General features: G+C 45.9%; 1 protein-coding gene and 1 non-coding gene across 2 annotated transcripts in view; both read right to left on the reverse strand.

The window, feature by feature from the left end:
• LOC132582246 (sodium/potassium/calcium exchanger 3-like) overlaps positions 1–19,575 on the reverse strand; it is a 182,603-nt gene that overhangs the window by 23,573 nt on the left and 139,455 nt on the right. The window lies entirely within an intron of this gene.
• Positions 12,331–12,405, reverse strand: TRNAT-AGU (transfer RNA threonine (anticodon AGU)). The gene has a single exon. It is a non-coding gene; the product is annotated as a tRNA-Thr (tRNA).

Genomic DNA, 19,575 nt, shown 5'->3' on the forward strand with positions numbered 1-19,575 from the left:
GAAGATATTGGATTTCTATCCCGCCCTCCACTCCGAAGAGTCTCACAATCTCCTTTACCTTCCTCCCCCACAACAGACACCCTGTGAGGTGGGTGGGGCTGGAGAGGGCTCTCACAGCAGCTGCCCTTTCAAGGACAACCTCTGCCAGAGCTATGGCTGACCCAAGGCCATTCCAGCAGGTGCAAGTGGAGGAGTGGGGAATCAAACCCGGTTCTCCCAGATAAGAGTCCGCACACTGAACCACTACACCAAATTGTACTATCCTAACCAGAATAACTCCTTTCCTTGCCCACTGATTTCAGTGGTCTTGGAATGGTGTAACGAGCAGGAGAGAACAAAATGACCTCTGCTTTCTCATTGATAAAGATGTATCATATCCCTCCTGTACTGTTGTCATTTTAATACATTAAGGAAGAAAAGCGAACTCTTTTGCCCTTTCTCATAGGGAAGGTGCTCCAGATCTTTACTATTTGGGTTGGCTTTGCCCATTTTCATAGCAAAGAAAGTGCACTCTGTTTGGTAGGAAGTACAATATAATTTCCCCCTCCGATCAAAGGAGCTGCAGGCTTATACTATAGTAAACTACTCATTAGTAAAATTACGAACACTACTCAGAGGGCGTTTGCACAAGGCTACATACACAGCGTGCCAACAGACTGCAATCTATATGGTGGGAAAACACATCAGGCAGGTTTCCTAGGTTGCTCAATGACAGGCAGGAGATAAAGCTGTTTGTTAATCAAAAGACATCTGATGGCATCCGTTCAATCAAACTCTGCTACACTGATGTGTTAAGTGGGTTCATGAGCACATCAAGGTTGACAGCTGTTTATGTGGTCACACAGGCATGCACTGCAAATTGACTCCAAAACCGGGCAACCTGAGAAGCCAGTTCTCCTACGATAACACAAGGCTGGATTCTGCTGAGCTTCAAAACGTCAGGTTCCCTGACAATGTGTTATCTTTTTCATGTATTCACAAATCTATCCAACAGGTGTTGTAGTGTCTGCCTTGCATGCTTGCTTGGAACTATATTTTCCCAAGCTGTGCAGCAGGGTGGTTATCACCGGGAGCTGGCTTAGCTGGTAGTTATAACAATGAGTTAGAATAGTGGAGGGGAGAACACATTGTAACCTTGATGTCTTGCATTTACACCAAAGTCCGAGAACTAGGGTTGCCAAGTCCTCTTCATCCCCCAGCGGGGGACATTTGTGTGCGCAACGTGCGCGCACAACTAAGTTACGTCACCCGGAAGTGACGTCATCAAAATGGCGGTACCTATTGTACCATAGAGTTTTACCTCCCAAATGGCTAGAGCATCTGGGAAAACCAGAGTTTTCCCAGAAACACCTAGAACGGCCCCACACACGCGGCACCATTTTGATGACGTCACTTCCAGGTGAAGTCATTGCGCCAGCAACGCAGGGGGAGGTACCTGGAGATTCCCTGCCCGAACCGGGGGCTTGGCAGCCCTACTGAGAACTATAACGCATGGGGGGGGGGAACTTAGCTTTTGTGCACTATTTGTTTCCTATAATAATCGTCATTGTTTGTATTCAAACCATTCTCAGTAATGGCCCTTCGGCAGAAGGTCATTGCTATGTATCTGATTTCCAATAAACCTTGACCCTGTTTATATGTGCTTGGATACTTTGGGTCAGCAACTGGCAAAACCTTACGCAAAGCAAGCTTCAGGTCTAGCTGGCCCTAGTTCAAGATGGGTAGCCGTGTTAGTGTGTCTACAGCGGCAGAAAAGGGCCAGAGTTCAGTAGTACCTTCAAGACTAGTTTTTAAGGTGCTTCTGGACTCTTCCTCTGCATTACGAGAAAGTTCTCTGCTGCTGATCTCAGCAAGAGGGAAAGTACCAGCTCCTAGAACTTTCTTTGGAAACTTACTGGCAACCAAGAGAACGGGTTTCATGTGCAGCTCATGCCAAGAAATGCTTGGGCTGCCACATTCTGGACTAACTGTAGTTTTTGTTCCCAATTTAAAAGTTTTATTGAATTTCAAATACAGGAAAAGGGGGGAGGAAAGAGTCATACAGGGAGATATGAGAAAATCAGGGTTGGAGGGGGAGAAAAATGTCTCTCTTGCTTACATTTTCTTTCTTATTACAAACATGTCTAAACCTATTAATTCTCAGTCTGTATATCATTTACAGTTTATATCTTCCATTTTATTTCTTATAACATTCTATCTTTTTATAACTCTATCTTTGGCTTACAAATACACATTTCTGTATAATATGCAGTACTCATTCCTTATCTTATATTCTTATATACAAATATGTTGCCATTTACTTGCCTCAAATTCCAAATTCATACTACACCCAACCAATCCTACAGCGGCTGCCAGATCTTATTGTCTTGTATATTTCCTTCTCATAATTACTAATTGTAGTTTTTGAACTGCCTTTAAAACAGGTTCATATAGCTCACTTTGTGGTAATCTAACCAGGAGTATCAAGGTCATGGAAGACAGTGATCAAACATCTCCATTTTTCTCCCTTTCTCACAGTGCAAGAACTTATGGGCACTCAGTGAAACGGATGAGCCGATCAAAAGAACTCACCCAAAGAGTAATTAACATGCAGAATTCACCACTACAAGAAGCGGTGGTAGCTACAAGCATCGATCAGTTAGAGATCAACTGTAATTTTAGGAGAATGCCAGACCCTACCGGGAGTACAGCAAACACTCCCACTATAGCAGAACACCACCCAGTCTGGGACCCCAGTTCCCCGCTGCTACGTGAAAGGCCAGCAGGGGAGAAATGAGGGGCTCTTCAGCATTGTGTGTCATTTCCAGCTCAGAACTATAAGTGATGTCATCACATTATGTCAGTGCTCTAGCGTTCACCCCCAACTCTATGGTTTAATCACAGAATTTTGGGTAAATCCTAGAATACTGCCCCCAACATGATAATGTTGGTTTCTGTTTTGCGCTGGAAGTGATATTGTGTGTTGGGCACAACACTGAAAAAATTGTCCCTGCCCCCAAATGTTCCCATAGCTGGCAACCCTAATCTGGAGGTTGGTGACCATATTCATGAATGTATTTACTTATTTGATCCAATTTGTACCCTACCACTGCCTCAACGAGCGAGGCTCAGGGTGGCATACAACAAAGTAAAATGCAGTTCTCTCAGCTGAGAGTATTGTGTGTTTTAGTCTTGACCCCCCCCCCAAAAGCTTCCTGTGGGACAAAGGGGCTTTGATGTTGAGTGAGGCACCAATAGGTGACCAAGCAGGGTCTTGAGGGGATTTTTTTGACCAGTACCATAATGAAGAAGAACAAAAAGAAGGTATTGGATTTATGTCCCGCCCTCCACCCCGAAGAATCTCAGAGCGGCTCACAATCTCCTTTCCCTTCCTCCCCCACAACAGACACCCTGTGAGGTAGATGAAGATACTGGATTTATATCCCGTCCTCCACTCCAAAGAGTCTCAGAGCGGCTCACAATCTCCTTTCCCTTCCTCCCCCACAACAGACACCCTGTGAGGTAGATGAAGATATTGGATTTATATCCTGCCCTCCACTCTGAAGAGTCTCAGAGCGGCTCACAATCTCCTTTCCCTTCCTCCCCCACAACAGACACCCTGTGAGGTAGATGAAGATGTTGGATTTATATCCCGCCCTCCACTCCGAAGAGTCTCAGAGAGGCTCACGATCTCCTTTACCTTCCTCCCCCACAACAGACACCCTGTGAGGTAGATGAAGATATTGGATTTATATCCCGCCCTCCACTCCGAAGAGTCTCAGAGCGGCTCACAACCTCCTCTACCTTCCTCCCCCACAACAGACACCCTGTGAGGTAGATGAAGATATTGGATTTATATCCCGCCCTCCACTCTGAAGAGTCTCAGAGCGGCTCACAATCTCCTTTACCTTCCTCCCCCACAACAGACACCCTATGAGGTAGATGAAGATATTGGATTTATATCCCGCCCTCCACTCCAAAGAGTCTCAGAGCGGCTCACCATCTCCTTTACCTTCCTCCCCCACAACAGACACACTGTGAGGTAGATGAAGATGTTGGATTTATATCCCGCCCTCCACTCCGAAGAGTCTCAGAGTGGCTCACGATCTCCTTTACCTTCCTCTCCCACAACAGACACCCTGTGAGGTAGATGAAGATATTGGATTTATATCCCGCCCTCCACTCCGAAGAGTCTCAGAGCGGCTCACAACCTCCTCTACCTTCCTCCCCCACAACAGACGCCCTGTGAGGTGGGAGGGGAAGAGAGGGCTCTCACAGCAGCTGCCTTTTCAAGGACAACCTCTGCCAGAGCTATGGCTGACCCAAGGCCATGCTAGCAGGTGCAAGTGGAGGAGTGGGGAATCAAACCCGGTTCTCCCAGATAAGAGTCCGCACACTTAACCACTACACCAAACTGGCTCTCCATTTGCAGACTCCTGATGTAATAGTTTGTTTTACAGAAGGGTGTGCGAATGTGCAACTTCACAGGCAGCAGCTTCGTGGCCACTGAGGTAACTCTGGAATTAGCCCTTAGTATTCCTCACAAAAATGCCCTCCGCCAGGCTGGTCTCGATTTCCTATCCCTCTTCTGAAGTGCTAAGAGCACACTTATTCTGATACACTAAATAGCTTTTCTGTAGGAGGAGCTCTAGATTCAAGCTGTACATTAAAGCCTGATTAATAAGGAAGGCCACTTAATCCCTTTGTATAAATCCAACTGAATGGAAGGTTTTCATCCCAGTTGATTAAAAAGGAGATATCTTGTTTTTAATCCTAAAAGTAGGGCTCGCAGAATGGTAAAGTTTGTTTTTTTTATTTTTAAAAAATTCGGAAGAGACACGGCTGAAACAAATTTAATAACTGAAAAATTAAAAGGTGGTGATGTAAGATGTTTTATGTAATTGATAATACTGTTCAATGTAATATAATTCAGCACCCGTAACTATATGCCGTGGGGCAAGCAATCTTGGCTGGAAGAAAAACGAAGCAGCCTAGCAAAATATCAGTAAAAACAGAGGGCGTGCTCTCTGGCGGGTTTTTCACTGTCTCTGGAGTAACATTTCTAAGTATTCTAATCCCTGCGTGAAAGCTCAATAATACTTATTTTAGCCAGTTTTCCTTACCCCAGCCATGGTTTCCATCCCCCAGTGCCTGCCCACAATCCACTTATTTATTTTTATATATTTATCTTAGTATATTTCTATTCCGCCCATTCCCCATAGGGCTCAGAGCGGAGTACAACGTATAATAAAACAATAAAATACAATACAATATTTTATAAACAGACAACTCAGCAGCACTCAGAAAATTTTACCATAATCACATATTACCCAGCCTGGCCGTCTCACATCATGATATCCCATAGAGATGACAGATATTATTCTGTTTTATAGCACAGGTGACAATGCTGGCAGGGGAAGGCAACCAGATCAAGAACAGACGCCCGCAGCCTCAGCTAAAAGCCTGTTGGAACAGCTCCGTTTTACAGTCCCTACGGAAGGCTAATAAGCCAGGTAGGGCCCGGATCTTTGTAGGGAGCTGATTCCACCAGGTCGGGGCCAGGACTGAAAAAGCCCTGGCCCTAGTTGAGGCAAGGCGGGCGTCTCTTGGGCCGGGGACGGCCAACAGATGTTTGGAGGCCGAACGTAACAATCTCCCGGGCATATATGGAAGGAGACGGTCCCGCAGGTATGTTGGTCCCAGGCCACGTAAGGACTTCTTGTCCCAAAACAAATCTGAACTCCAGCAGTCCTCAAAGTTACAGGACTGTTCTTTATAATTCTGGAGGGCTTGGACTCCGTTGAACAATTTAAATTCTCAGATCAATTTCAGAGGAAGGTCTGCTGCTGCCAGGGCTGGTTCCATTTTGGAAGACCCCTGGGAAGATGCTGCCCAGCAGGCACTATCCCAGGACCTCAGGGGAGGGACGGTGGCTCAGTGGTAGAGCATCTGCTTGGGAAGCAGAAGGTCCCAGGTTCAATCCCTGGCATCTCCAAAAAAGGGTCCAGGCAAATAGGTGTGAAAAACCTCAGCTTGAGACCCTGGAGAGCCGCTGCCAGAGAAGACAATACTGACTTTGATGGACCCAGGGTCTGATTCAGTATAAGGCAGCTTCATATGTTCATATGATATGACCGACCAAGACCCAGAGGTGAGGCACATGGATGGCAGATCTGTTTGATTTATTTGCTTCATTTATACCCTGCCTTTCTGCCAAATGGGGAACCAAAGCGGTTTATACTGTTCTCTCATTCTCAACAGCTGGCCATCAGTTCCACGCAGAGAGATCTCTTCCAGTGGAATCGTAACCCAGGCCTTAAACAGAAACTCAGTCTCCTCCACCGGAAGAGACCAAGGCAACATGAAAGTGAACATTTAATGCTGTTATTAAAGGCCTAAGTAATGCAAAGGATCTTGCCTCTGCAGAGCAGTCAACAAATGGTGTGTTTTTGCTAGGAGGGTGTTCCATGGGTCGGTGCCACAACTAAAAAGACTCAGCCAGGCACCCTTGGAAGAGTTAAATTAACACAAGGAAGGAATTCAGGCCAGAGAATCCCCTAGGGATGGGGGTGTCAACTGGGCTGGAAGTTATTTGCTTTATTCAATTATTTGCTTTAAAAACTGTTTTAACAATTATACATTTACTGACCTGACTGCCCAATCTGCCCTGTGGGCTGTCTGACGCCGCAGGCATGGGATACACAGCTGTAGGTGCGCTCTCAACCTGTGTTTGCCTACCAAGAGGGTCTCCCACAGGGATGGGTTAGAGGATACCATGGCTGCTTTGGCAGTGGCTGCTGCATCCCCCGATTCCAAATCATCCCAGTGAGCTCAGGAACCTACAGCGCCCCTCTGAATAGCTGGTGTGTGTGTGTGTGTGTGTGTCACAAGAGCTGTTTATTCTCTGTGTTCCCACAACTGCCCCCTCAAAACACAGGGGAATTATAGGGGAATGGGAGGGGAGCTCAGAAACAATGTATTCATATCAATCAGACCTTAGATTCTGGTCTCTCTGGCTGCCTTCTGTCCCATTTTTAATTCTGTGTGAACCACTGCAACTGTATTCAGCTATTTTTTTAAAGCACTCCCAAGTTATGCAGCTTTATGAAGGTCCAAAAGGTCAAGATCATAGGCAGGATGGCACTTAACTAATCAGAACTTTGAGGAATCAAATAGCCTGGCTCTATTTCTTTGACAGGCAGAGTAGGTCTCTCTCCCCAATCCCCAAGCAGAGCGGTAGCCTGTATGGTGAGTATTCCCATGAGGTCGCCTTGCCCTGATCCATTCAGGCAGTCCACTGGTATTAGGAATACAGGCAGACAATGAGTTGATGCAGGGTTTGGGCTCCAAAGGAAAGAGCATGGGATGGCTTCCGCTTACTGAGCTGCAGACCTTCAAACACTACTTTGGCATCATGGAACATAAAAACATAAGAGAAGCCATGTTGGATCAGGCCAATGGCCCATCCACTCCAACACTCTGTATCACACAGTGGCCAAAATACACACACACACACACACACTGTGGCTAATAACCACTGATGGACTTCTGCTCCATATTTTTATCCAATGCCCTCTTGAAGCTGGCTATGCTTGCAGCCGCCACCACCTCCTGTGGCAGTGAATTCCACATGTTAATCACCCTTTGGATGAAGAAGTACTTCCTTTTATCCGTTCTAACCTGACTGCTCAGCGCTTTCATTGAATGCCCACGAGTTCTTGTATTGTGAGAAAGGGAGAAAAAGGACTTCTTTCTTTACTTTCTCCATCCCATGTATAATCTTGTAAACCTCTATCATGTCACCCTGCAGTCAACGTTTCTCCAAGCTAAAGAGCCCCAAGCGTTTTAACCTTTCTTCATAGAGAAAGTATTCCAAACCTTTAATCATTCCAGTTGCCCTTTTCTGCACTTTTTCTAATGCTATAATATCCTTTTTGAAGTGCGGTGACCAGGATTGCACGCAGTACTCCAAATGAGACCGCACCATCGATTTATACAGGGGCATTATGATACTGGCTGATTTGTTTTCAATTTCCTTCCTAATAATTCCCAGCATGGCGTTGGCCTTTTTTATTGCAGTCGCACACTGTCTTGACATTTTCAGTGAGTTATCTACCATGACCCCAAGATCTCTCTCTTGGTCAGTCTCTGCCAGTTCACAACCCATAAACTTGTATTTGTAGCTGGGATTCTTGGCTCCAATGTGCATTATTTTGCACTTGGCCACACTGAACCTCATCTGTCACGTTGACTCCCATTCACCCAGCCTCAACAGATTCCTTTGGAGTGCCTCACAATCTTCTCTGGTTCTCACCACCCTGAACAATTTAGTGTCATCTGCAAACTTGGCCACTTCACTGCTTACTCCCAACTCCAGATCATTAATGAACAAGTTAAAGAGCATGGGACCCAGTACTGAGCCCTGCAGCACCCCACTGCTTACCGTCTTCCACTGCGAAGACTGCCCATTTATACTCACTCTTCCTATTAATTAGTCAGTTTTTGATCCACAAGAGGACCTGTCCTTTTACTCCATGACTCTCAAGCTTACTAAGGAGCCTTTGATGAGGAACTTTATCAAAAGCTTTCTGGAAGTCAAGGTAAACAACATCTATTGGGTCCCCTTTGTCCACATGTTTGTTCACCCCCTCAAAGAACTGTAACAGGTTAGTGAGGCAAGATCTTCCCTTACAGAACCCATGCTGAGTCTTCCTCAATAACTTGTGTTCATCAATGTGCCTACTCATTCTGTCCTTGATAATGGTTTCTACCAACTTTCCTGGTATTGAAGTCAGACTGATTGGCCTGTAATTTCCCGGATCTCCTATGGAACTCTTTTTAAAAATGGGGGTGACATTTGCTACCTTCCAGTCCTCAGGAACAGAGGCATATTTCAATGAAAGATTACATATTTTTGTCAGGAGATCCATAAGTTCAACTTTGAGTTCTTTCAGAACTCTTGGATGTATGCCATCCAGACCCGGTGACTTATTAGTTTTTAATTTGTCAATCAGTTGTAGGACCTCCTCTCTTGTCACCTCAATCTGACTCAGGTCTTTCAACACCCCTTCCAAAATTAGTGGTTCTGGAGCGGGCAAACACTTCTCGTCTTCCACAGTGGAGGCAAAAAATGCATTCAGCTTCTCAGCCATTTCCCTATCCTCCTTCAGTAATCCTTTGACCCCTTGGTCATCCAAGGGCCCCACTGCCTCCCTGGCAGGTTTCCTGCTTCTAATATATTTGAAGAAATTTTTATTGTTGGTCTTTATGTTTTTTGCAATATGCTCCTCATAGTCCCTTTTTGCCTGCCTGATCACAGTCTTGCATTTGATTTGCCACAGCCTGTGTTCCCTTTTATTAATCTCACTTGGACTAGCTTTCCACTGCTTAAAGGAGTCCTTCTTACCTTTTACAGCTTCCATTACTTTGTTTGTTAACCATGCAGGCCTTCTCTTATACCTGTTTGTGCCTTTCCTAACTTGTGGTATATATTTTATATGAGCTTCTAGGATTGTAGCTTTAAATAGCCTCCAAGCTTCCCCAAGGGTTTTGACTGTATTTACCTTTCCTTTCCGTTTCCTCTCCACATGCTTCCTCATCTCAGAGAATTTACCCCTTTAAAGTTAAACCTGGTTGTGCTGGTCTTTTGGAGCAACTCCCTATTTATACAAATGGTGAAATCAATAACATTATGGTCACTGCTCCCAAGCGGTGCGATCACTTTTACATCTCTCACCAAGTCTTGGGCGTTACTTAGGACCAAATCCAGGATTGCCCCACTCCTGGTAGGTTCTGTGACCATCTGTTCCATAGCACAGTCACTGAGAGCATCTAGAAACTCAATCTTTCTCTCGACCTGAACACATATTGACTCAATCAATCTGCGGGTAGTTAAAATCACCTATTACGACACAGTTTTTACATTCAGCTGTTTTTACATTCAGCTATCTTTAATTCTTCCATCATATTATAATTGTCCTCTATCTTTTGATTTGGTGGGCGATAACAAACTCCCATAGTTAAATTTCCTTTTGGGCCCTCTATTTCAACCAAAAGCATTTCTAGAAGGGAATCTAATTCTCTGACCTCAGTCTTACTGGACTGTATACCCTCTCTGACATACAGAGCCACCCCACCTACTACCCTTCCCTCCCTATCCTTCCGATATAACTTATAACCAGGAATCACCATGTCCCACTGATTTTCCTCATTCCACCAAGTTTCTGAAATTCCCACAATGTCTATGTTTTCCCCCAACACTAAACATTCCAACTCACCAATTTTACTTCAAACCCTTCTAGCATTTGTATACAAACATCTATCATTTCCCAGGCAAGTTAGACCCGCAACCTTCCTCCTGCTGCCTTGAGACTTTGGCAGGCAGCCCATACTGTTTGTCACCATCTCAGTGGACAACTCTGATCCATTACCTGGTAGAAAAGTAACAGCTAACCCTCCATCTCTTTGAGATGAGTCCTCCCAGACCAGAGACATTTCATCTCCTGTCGGCTTTCCCCCAAGATTAGTTTAAAAACTGCACTGCCACCTTTTTGATTTTAAGCGCCAGCAGCCTGGTTCCATCTGGGGACAAGTGGAGACCGTCTCTTTTGTACAGCTCCCGCTTGTTCCAGAAAGCATCCCAGTGCCTAACAAACTTAAAACCTTCCTCCCTACACCATCGTCTCATCCACACATTGAGGCTTCTAATTTGTGCCTGGAAGAAACCTCCGACAGAAGCCTCTCCCATCATGCTACACTACTGCAACGTGGAAAGGGTCCCTGTACCCACACAGAAAGAATGGATGACTTTGATGTGCTCACTAGAAGAAATCTGTCTGCAAATACATTGTAATGCTCCTCCTGTATAGATTACAGGACTGACTAGAGATGGCTGTGGGACTATACATAATTCAACTTTGCTTCTCTCATCCATCTGGTGGTGCTGGTGGGGAAATGTCTGGCTAACCCACTCTGACAGCAATGTTTGCTGCCGCTGCCCAGAGAGCTGCCCAAAGATGGCTGCCTTCTGAGAGGCCCCAGATGGAGCCCAAAAGCTCTCTGAGAAGTCTCTACTCTCCAGGGAGCCTGCAACCACCACCTTCATGGGAGTACAGCATCAGGGTCATCTGGAGGCATGGTGGCAGCAGAAGTCTCTTTATTTGTCATCGTCCCCTCCCCAGGGCCTCATGTGGCCGCCAAGTGCAAGGAGTTCAGAGAGCTGCCTCCTCTGAAGCCTCACTCACTTGAAAACTTCAAGCATCTTTCGCTGAGCAGGAGGCCAGCAGCTAATTTGGGTTTTTCTCCAGGGCCTGTTACGGCTGGTGAAGGCGCCACCACCTCTAACCCTGCCTAGCCTTTTTAACTGATTCTGTTGAGGCAGTGGCTATTTCAAACTAGATGATGGGAATCAGGAATAAAGCGAGAAAAACTGAAACTCAGTCCAGCCAAGACTGATGGGCTATTGGTGAATAGTACCGACAACCAGAAACCGAGGAAAATATGCTCAAGATGAGTTAGTGCTCCTCCTGGGGTACAAGTGAGCAGCTAGGGTATTAGTATTGGATCAGTGCTTCCAGAGGGTTTCATCTGTGCCATGCAAAACGTTTAACCAAGTCTGCTTGGTTCCCCAGCTGTGTTCCTTCCTGGAAAAACAACAAGATCTGACTACAGTTACGGTTGTGCCTGCTGTGATCACATCCAGTTTAAGTTACTTCAGTGTGTGGGGCTAATTTTAAAGACTATTCCGAAACTTCAGTTGGTTCAGAATGCAGCTGCGAGACTGCTGGATTGCTGAGCAAGTCATACCCCTGGGAACGTATCTCATCAGTTTAGAAAGAACTTCACCAGCTGCCCAATCATTTGAGGTCAAAATTGTGCCTTCTGGGCATTCAGAAGTTTGGAATGAGGGTGGCAAAAGAATTTCCAGGTCTGAGATGAGCAGACCGAGCCATCCAGACTGTTGCAGAGGCCATGCCCCCTCCATACTCCCCTTCTCCTGAGTTCAGCTGCTTGGCTGCTAGGACCAGGACCTTTTCTGCCTTGGCCTGTCTTCTGTGAAGCCCCCCCCCCCAACCTCCAATCTGCCTGGTGCCAACCCGGGCGAGTTTAACATACCAATGGATGACATTTTTATTTGCCCAGACCTTTGGTACTAGATAACTGTTCTTTGGGTTTTTATCCTCTGAATGACCACAGCTGGTAAGATCTGTGAATATGAACATATGAAGTTGCCTTATACTGAATCAGACCCTCGGTCCATCAAAGTCAGTATTGTCTACTCAGACTGGCAGCGGCTCTCCAAGGGTCTCAAGCTGAGGTTTTTCAAGCCTGTTTGCCTGGACCCTTTTTAGTTGGAGATGCCAGGGATTGAACCTGGGACCTTCTGCTTACTGAGCAGATGCTCTACCACTGAGCCACCATCCCTCCCATGCTCTCCAGGGTCTCAAGCTGAGGTTTTTCACACCTCTTTGCCTGGACCCTTTTTAGTTGGAGATGCCAGCGATTGAACCTGGGACCTCCTGCTTACCAAGCAGATGCTCTACCACTGAGCCACCGTCCCTCCCTTATTAAAATGGAACTTCCTGTTCAGAGTTGATACTTCTGATTATCAGGCCAAATCATTTTGTTTAACAGATCTTTGAACATATGAACATATGAAGCTGCCTTATACTGAATCAGACCTTCGGTCCATCAAAGTCAGTATTGTCTACTCAGACTGGCAGTGGCTCTCCAAGGTCTCAAGCTGAGTTTTTTCACACCTCTTTGCCTGGACCCTTTTGTGTTGGAGATGCCAGGGATTGAACCTGAGACCTTCTGCTTACCAAGCAGATGCTATACCACTGAGCCACCATCCCTCCCCAACGGCTGTATCTATTGTTACTAATGCTGCACTGTTTAGCACAGGCTCTTTGTTGTAGCTTTAATATTGATACATCTCTTTTATTATTATTGATTTCTTGAGCTTTACTGTATTTTTATGGAACTTTTGTGAGGCACCCTTAATGACTCTGTTGGGAAATAAGACTTAGAAAGGTGTAACTCTGCTTAAGACAGCTATATTCACAATTTCATAAGAGAGTTAACAATTTAAAGCAAAGACTTTCTGATTCAGCTTTTTTGATTGTACACTGGCTGTTGTCAGGAACCTAAGAAACAACGGCACAGGGAAAAAAGGGAGCCCGGTCCACATTTCCCGCCCTCCCCCATACCATTTCCCCCTCATGTTTCAGGATCTGCTTAGGCATATGATCACAGCAAATATCCCACAGTTTCTTTTATGAAAGAGATAAATAAATAAAATGCAAATTTCACGCTTCAAGGATTGCTAATTAGGCACCCAGGAGACAAAACCCAGTTGGTTAACATTAATACATTTATTCAGGTAGATCATAAAAAAAATAAGGAGTGATTAGAACACAGCTCCTTAGAAGGCAATAAGGAGATTCTGTGCATATTCTTCAGTCAGTTCCAGCTCTAGCTGTACCACTCCCCCCCCCCCCAAAAAAAGGATCACCAAACATTCCTAAAGGAGATGGTCCCTAGCACAAGCAGCTTTTTGAGATTAAAGTAACAGAAAATACACACTAAAACAGAAGAAGGGCCAAAGGAGGCAAAATTACAGAGTACACGGGCATGGGCCTTCTCTGTTATAGCCCCGTGCCTTTGGAATCAACTTCCGGAGGAGGTACGGGCCCTGCGGAATTTGGACCAATTCCGCAGGGCCTGTAAGACCATCCTTTTCAAGCAGGCTTTTGTAGACGTTGATAGGATGGCTGTTTAATCCACCAATGATTTATCTAGTGACCCCTGCCATAATATAAGTGTACAGAATAACATCAGGAAGATCACCGCCGTTTAAATTATGGAATGACCCAGACATTCGAACTGGTTTTAGATTGTTGTTTTAAATTAATGTATAATTTCAATGTTTGTTTTAAATCACCTTATATTGTATATTCTATATTGTATAATTTTATTGAACTGTTGTTAGCCGCCCTGAGCCTGCCTAGGCGGGGAGGGCGGGATATAAATAAAATTTATTATTATTATTATTATTATAAGAAGTGATTTAGTAATTAAAACAGACACAAACTGATGAGAAGAGTTTAGAAAGTAAACATGTTTGCAAGAAGCACAGCTCAAGCGTCATGAATATTGTGCGCTATTCTCTGGCCGTTTTCCCACTCACGTTTTACTGGCGCCACGACCATCCTGACGCCGGCGAATCTGCCTGGATTTCGCAACAGAAGCGCCGGCGCTCCCAGAAGCGCCGGCGCTTTCCGTCGCTAAGCCAGCGCAAACGTTTTCCTGCATCTTTGCGATTTCCGTTTGCGCTGGCTTAGCGACGGAAGTAGCCGGCGCTTCTGGGAGCGCCGGAGCTTCTGATGCGAAATCCAGGCAGATTCGCCGGCGTCAGGATGGTCGTGGCGCCAGTAAAAGGTGAGTGGGAAAACGGCCTCTGCATTCTGCTCTGTTTGGTTCCTTTTTCCTTTGAAGTAACTTGAATCCAGCCCTTTTTCTGATGCACATACAATGGGTAAATTGGCGGAGTAAATATTGCAACACATTCCAACATGCCTATATTTGCTTGCATTTATGTTGGCTAGCTAGAGACTTGGCCTGGGATGACTACGCTGGCTCTGAGACAAGAAAGGGAATCCAGAAACATGATCCAAGGTTTCCATGCTCCCTGCCAACCAATCCAAATTCAAGATATATAAAAAGACTTGTCTGAACAAAAAGAGCTAAATAAATATTACCTCCCCACCACTGGAACGGATCAAAGCGTGTCATTCTTCCTTGTTATTAGGGAGGTCAGAGAGGGAACAACTTTTAACATAAATCTGGAGTCGCTCAGCACATTTAAAAGGGATCACTTCACAGTGAAGAGAGACGCCTTTTACAACTCATGGCTAGCATTGGAATCTATGAGGTTTGCAAAGGCAACCCTTTACCATTTGGGGGGCAAATTATGCCACTCTTTTAATAACTTTTGTGGTCATATGGACTTATAAACTCCAGTTAGATCCAAACTGCTCTGCTCACCATACCCAGAATGCATGCATCAATAACACAACTGGCTCTCACTGTTCTTTCGCTCCCCTCTGCTCTGCTCTTATTCCAATACTGTCCCATATTCGGGGCCAAACTATACACAGTGGCAAACTATACACACTGCCACCATTTAAAAGTGGTTTCAAAATGACATGAGGTCCTGATCCTGAGTGCTCTTGCTTCTCCCCAGCCTCCACCACGGTGGATTTGGCACTGTGATGGTGCAGGGGGAGGGGAGACCAGAGCGCCTCAGCACACCACACCCCAGGCTCAATCAAGGCCACCATGTCATTTGTAACTCACTTTAAAATGATGTTGACATCTGCACAGCAGACAAGAGGATTTGCCACATCTAGTTTGGCCTTCAGTCCTTATTCTTTGTGTGTAAAACAATTTTATTTTGCAATATATTGTTATAATACTTTTAAAAATTAATATAAAATCGACACCAACACATTACATTTTTTTTCCCTTCCCTTCCCTTTCCTCCTCTCCTCTCATCTTTTCAAGACCCCCGCCGGTGTTTACTTAATTACTAAAAAACCCCCAAGGTAATTCTAATCCTAGAATCTTCAAATTAAAAGCCTTATAACCAACATAAAAGAAATAGAAACTAAAGAAAAAACTAAACCCTATAAATTCATTATAGTCTATCCTTACTCTTATCATTTAACCCTTATCAAAGAAGATAAAAAAAAATACAAATCACACAGTAAAAAGAAAAAACCCAAAGAAAATTATTCCTTTGTATTTTTAGTACATTAGTCCACAGGATTTCAACTGTTGTCAAAAATCACTAAATGTCCCTTTACCTTCCAGCATTTTTCCACATATTTTTGAAATTTCTCCCATTCACGTTTACATTTCTCCAAATCATAGTCATTTAAGATTCTTGTAAGTTGTCCATTTCACTCCAAGACAAAACTTTCAAAATCCAGTCCCATTTTTCTGGTATAACCTTCAGTTCCTATTCTATGCCACTGAAGGCAGACAAGGATCTCTAACTTCATGGTTCTTAACCTTGAATCTGCTACTTCCTACCAAACATGTAATAGGATCATGGAACGTCCACCAAACTGCAGGAAAAACTGAGCACATGAAAACAGCTCCCTTGACAAGGCACCTTTGTCAATGGAGGTACGCTACATGCATACAATGCACAGATCTTAGGCATACATTCAATGAGGCCCTTGTGCCAGGAGGAAAAGGAAAGCACCAGTCGTTTCTGACTCTGGCGTGACGTTGCTTCCACAACGTTTTAATGGCAGACTTTTAACAGGGTGGTTTGCCACTGCCTTCCCAAGTCATCTACACTTTCCGCTCAGCAAGCTGGGTACTCATTTTACCAACCTCAGAAGGATGGAAGGCTGAGTCAACCTCGGGCCGGCTATCTGAAAACCCAGCTTCCACCAGGAATCGAACTCAGGTCGTGAGGGGGGAAGCAGTCTAGGCTCTCAAATTTTATCCTCAGGGTGAGGTGAGCAGTATATACCTGCTCTTCCCCACAGGCCATCCATTGCAGGTGGGGATAAGGACCTGCCTAGCACCTAACCGCCCGCCTCCAATTGCTACTAAAAGCTCTCAATGCCTCACTCCCAATTTGAAGATAGTTCTCTAGGAGTATCTATAGTCTACCTCCAGTTCCCACATTCTTCAGCCAATACAGAAGGATCTCATCGTTGACAGGGTCCAAAGCTGCTGACAGCAGAGATGCCGTGAGACTCACCACAGCCACGACTAGTGTCATGGGTGCTGGGGGCCCTGCAGAAGAAGCCGAGCCTGCAGAAGAAACTGTGCCCCTGCCACCTGCACCAGTGCCCCTGCCTCCTGCTGGAGAAGATCCAAGCCCCCCTGCCTCGCCCTCTCGGGTGGCTCGTGTGAGTGACCGCCTTCGTCAGGACCTCAGGGATCGGAGGAGGGCGGCACGCTCACGAGCAAGACGCTCCCTGAGCCCTGAGTTTTGAAAGGATTCTGGCCCTTCTAGGAGTGAGGGTGCTTGAGTCTCAGCAGGATCCTGGCTGTCCTCTGAGTCAGCAATTAGCCCAAATGGGCAACAGACAGCAGAGGGCTATATAGCTGTGGGCTTTTAGAGAAGGCTTTGTGGAAGCAACTAGTCACTTACCTGACGTTCTAGCATCCACTTCGGCTTCTGACTTCGGCTTCTGGACCCCCTGACTCTGGCATTGACTTCTGAACCCCCTGACTTCGGCTTCTGAACCTCTGACCTACGATACCTGGACTGTGATTTGGTTTTGGTGCTTTGGACCCTCCTTGCTACCCAGCTACAGACCTTGGACTGCCCCTGGACTTCGCCTGGCCTGGCCCCAGCCCATGACAACTATCTGCCAACAGAGCTGTGCATCTCCTTGCCTCAAGAAGCTGCCAAACAAGAAGCAATGCTGGGTGGAGGCACAGGCGGGATTGCTGAGCATCCCCCTTCCACTCACCAGACCCTTTGCTCCTTCCTCCAACCTGGCTGCCACGTCCCCCCGCCCCCGCCACTGCTGCCACGCAGAAGGCTCCCCTGCCTCTCCTCCTCCTTTGGCACTGTGTTGTACACGTGATGGATGGCCCAACAAATAGGGTGGGGGCTGCAGGAAGCCGCCCACCCACTGAGAGGTCAGCTCCTTGCTTGTGCCAGACAGACAGGAAAATAACAGAGCCAGTTGGAGTTTAAGCCTCCCTAATTGACTGGTCCACGAGAACCGCACATCTTCTGCATCACACATCTTCTGCATAGCTCCTGGCACTGATTATCAATCAGGTTGACTGAAGTAGGGTCAGAAGTGTAGTTCATCTAGGTAATCTTTCCCACTCAGGAGCATCTAAAGTTCATTTGGAGTACTGTGTACAATTCTGGTCACCACATCTCATAAAAGATATAATAGCATTGGGAAAAGTCCAGAAAAGGGCAATTAGAATGATTAAAGGGTTGGAACACTTTCCCTATGAAGAAAGGTTAAAATGCTTGGGGCTCTCTAGCTTGGAGAAACGTCAACTGAGGAGTGACATGATAAAGTTTTACAAGACTACACATGGGACAGAGAAGGTAGAGAATGAAGTACTTTTCTCCCTTTCTCACTATACAAGAACTTGTGGGTGCTCAATGAAATTGCTGAACGGTCAGGTTAGAACGGATAAGGAAGTACTTCTTCACCCAAAGGGTGATTAACACATGGAATTCACTGCCACAGGAAGTGGTGGTGGCTACAAGCATAGTCAGTTTCAAGAGGGGATTGAATAAACAAATGGAGCAGAGGTCCATCAGTGACTATTAGCCACAGCGTATTGTTGGAACTCTCTGTCTGTGTAGAGCGATGTTCTGCATTCTTGGTGCTTGGGAGGGGCAACAGTGGGAGGGCTTCTAGTGTCCTGGCCCCACTGATGGACCTCCTGATGGCACCTGGTTTTTTTTGGTCACTGTGTGACACAGAGTGTTGGAGTGGATGGGCCATTGGCCTGATCCAACATAGAATCATAGAGTTGGAAGGGATCTCTAGGGTCATCTAGTCCAACCCCCTGCTTAATGCAGGAAACTAACAAACACCTCCCCCTAAATTCACGGGATCTTCATTGCTGTCAGATGGCCATCTAGCCTCTGTTTAAAAACCTCCATGGCTTCTCTTATGTTCTTAGCCACAACCTGTTCAACCTCTTCTAAAATCAGGAGACTGTAAAAAATAGTTCAGAAGAGATCATAAAGATGTTCAGAAAAATGGCAAAAAGGTAGTAATTATAGGTAAGATCCAGACCAATCAAACACCAGCACTTGTAGAATCATAGAACCATAGAGTTGGAAGGGACCTCCAGGGTCAGTCAGGCCGACCCCCTGCATAATTCAAGAAATTCAAAAATACCTCCCCAACACACACTCCATTACCTTGCTTCATGCCCAGAAAATTCTTCTTGTGAAGAAGAATTGTGAAGAATTAGAAGAAAGCTTAAGTCTAGTGGCACCTTTAAGACCAACAAATTTTGATTCTGGGTATAAGCTTTCATGATGAGGGCAGAAAAGTGGGCTATAGAGCGAGAGAGACAGGGAGGGAGGGAGGAAGCAGTGCCGGATTAAACCCTGTGGAGACCCCTAGGAAGTCAAAATCTCAGGGGACCTCTCACAAATTATCTCAGAATCGGTGCACCCGTCCCACTGCCCACAGCCCTGTTGCAGCCTGCAGGCACCTTCTCAAAATCCCCTTTGACAAAACTGTGGGGGAGAGGCAGAGAGAGAGGCAAACTTGGTGATGACGCCAGCAGCAGCCACACCAGGCAAGATGAGCAAAGTTGCTGACTGCTCATGCAGGCTGGGAGGGCTGCAAGCAGGGTGAAACCAGGGGGGAAAGCCAGCCCGGAGCCCCTAAGAGCATGGGGTCCTGGGCTAGTGCCTACTTGGCCTAATTGTTAATCCGGCCCAGGGAGGGAGGGAGGGAGGGAGGGAGGGAGGGAGGGAGGAAGGAAGGAAGGAAGGAAGGAAGGAAGGAAGGAAGGAAGGAAGGAAGGAAGGAAGGAAGGAAGGAAGGAAGGAAGGAGGGAAGGAGGGAGGGA

The sequence above is a fragment of the Heteronotia binoei genome, chromosome 14, assembly GCF_032191835.1.
Source record: "Heteronotia binoei isolate CCM8104 ecotype False Entrance Well chromosome 14, APGP_CSIRO_Hbin_v1, whole genome shotgun sequence".
Taxonomy (NCBI): Eukaryota; Metazoa; Chordata; class Lepidosauria; order Squamata; family Gekkonidae; genus Heteronotia; species Heteronotia binoei.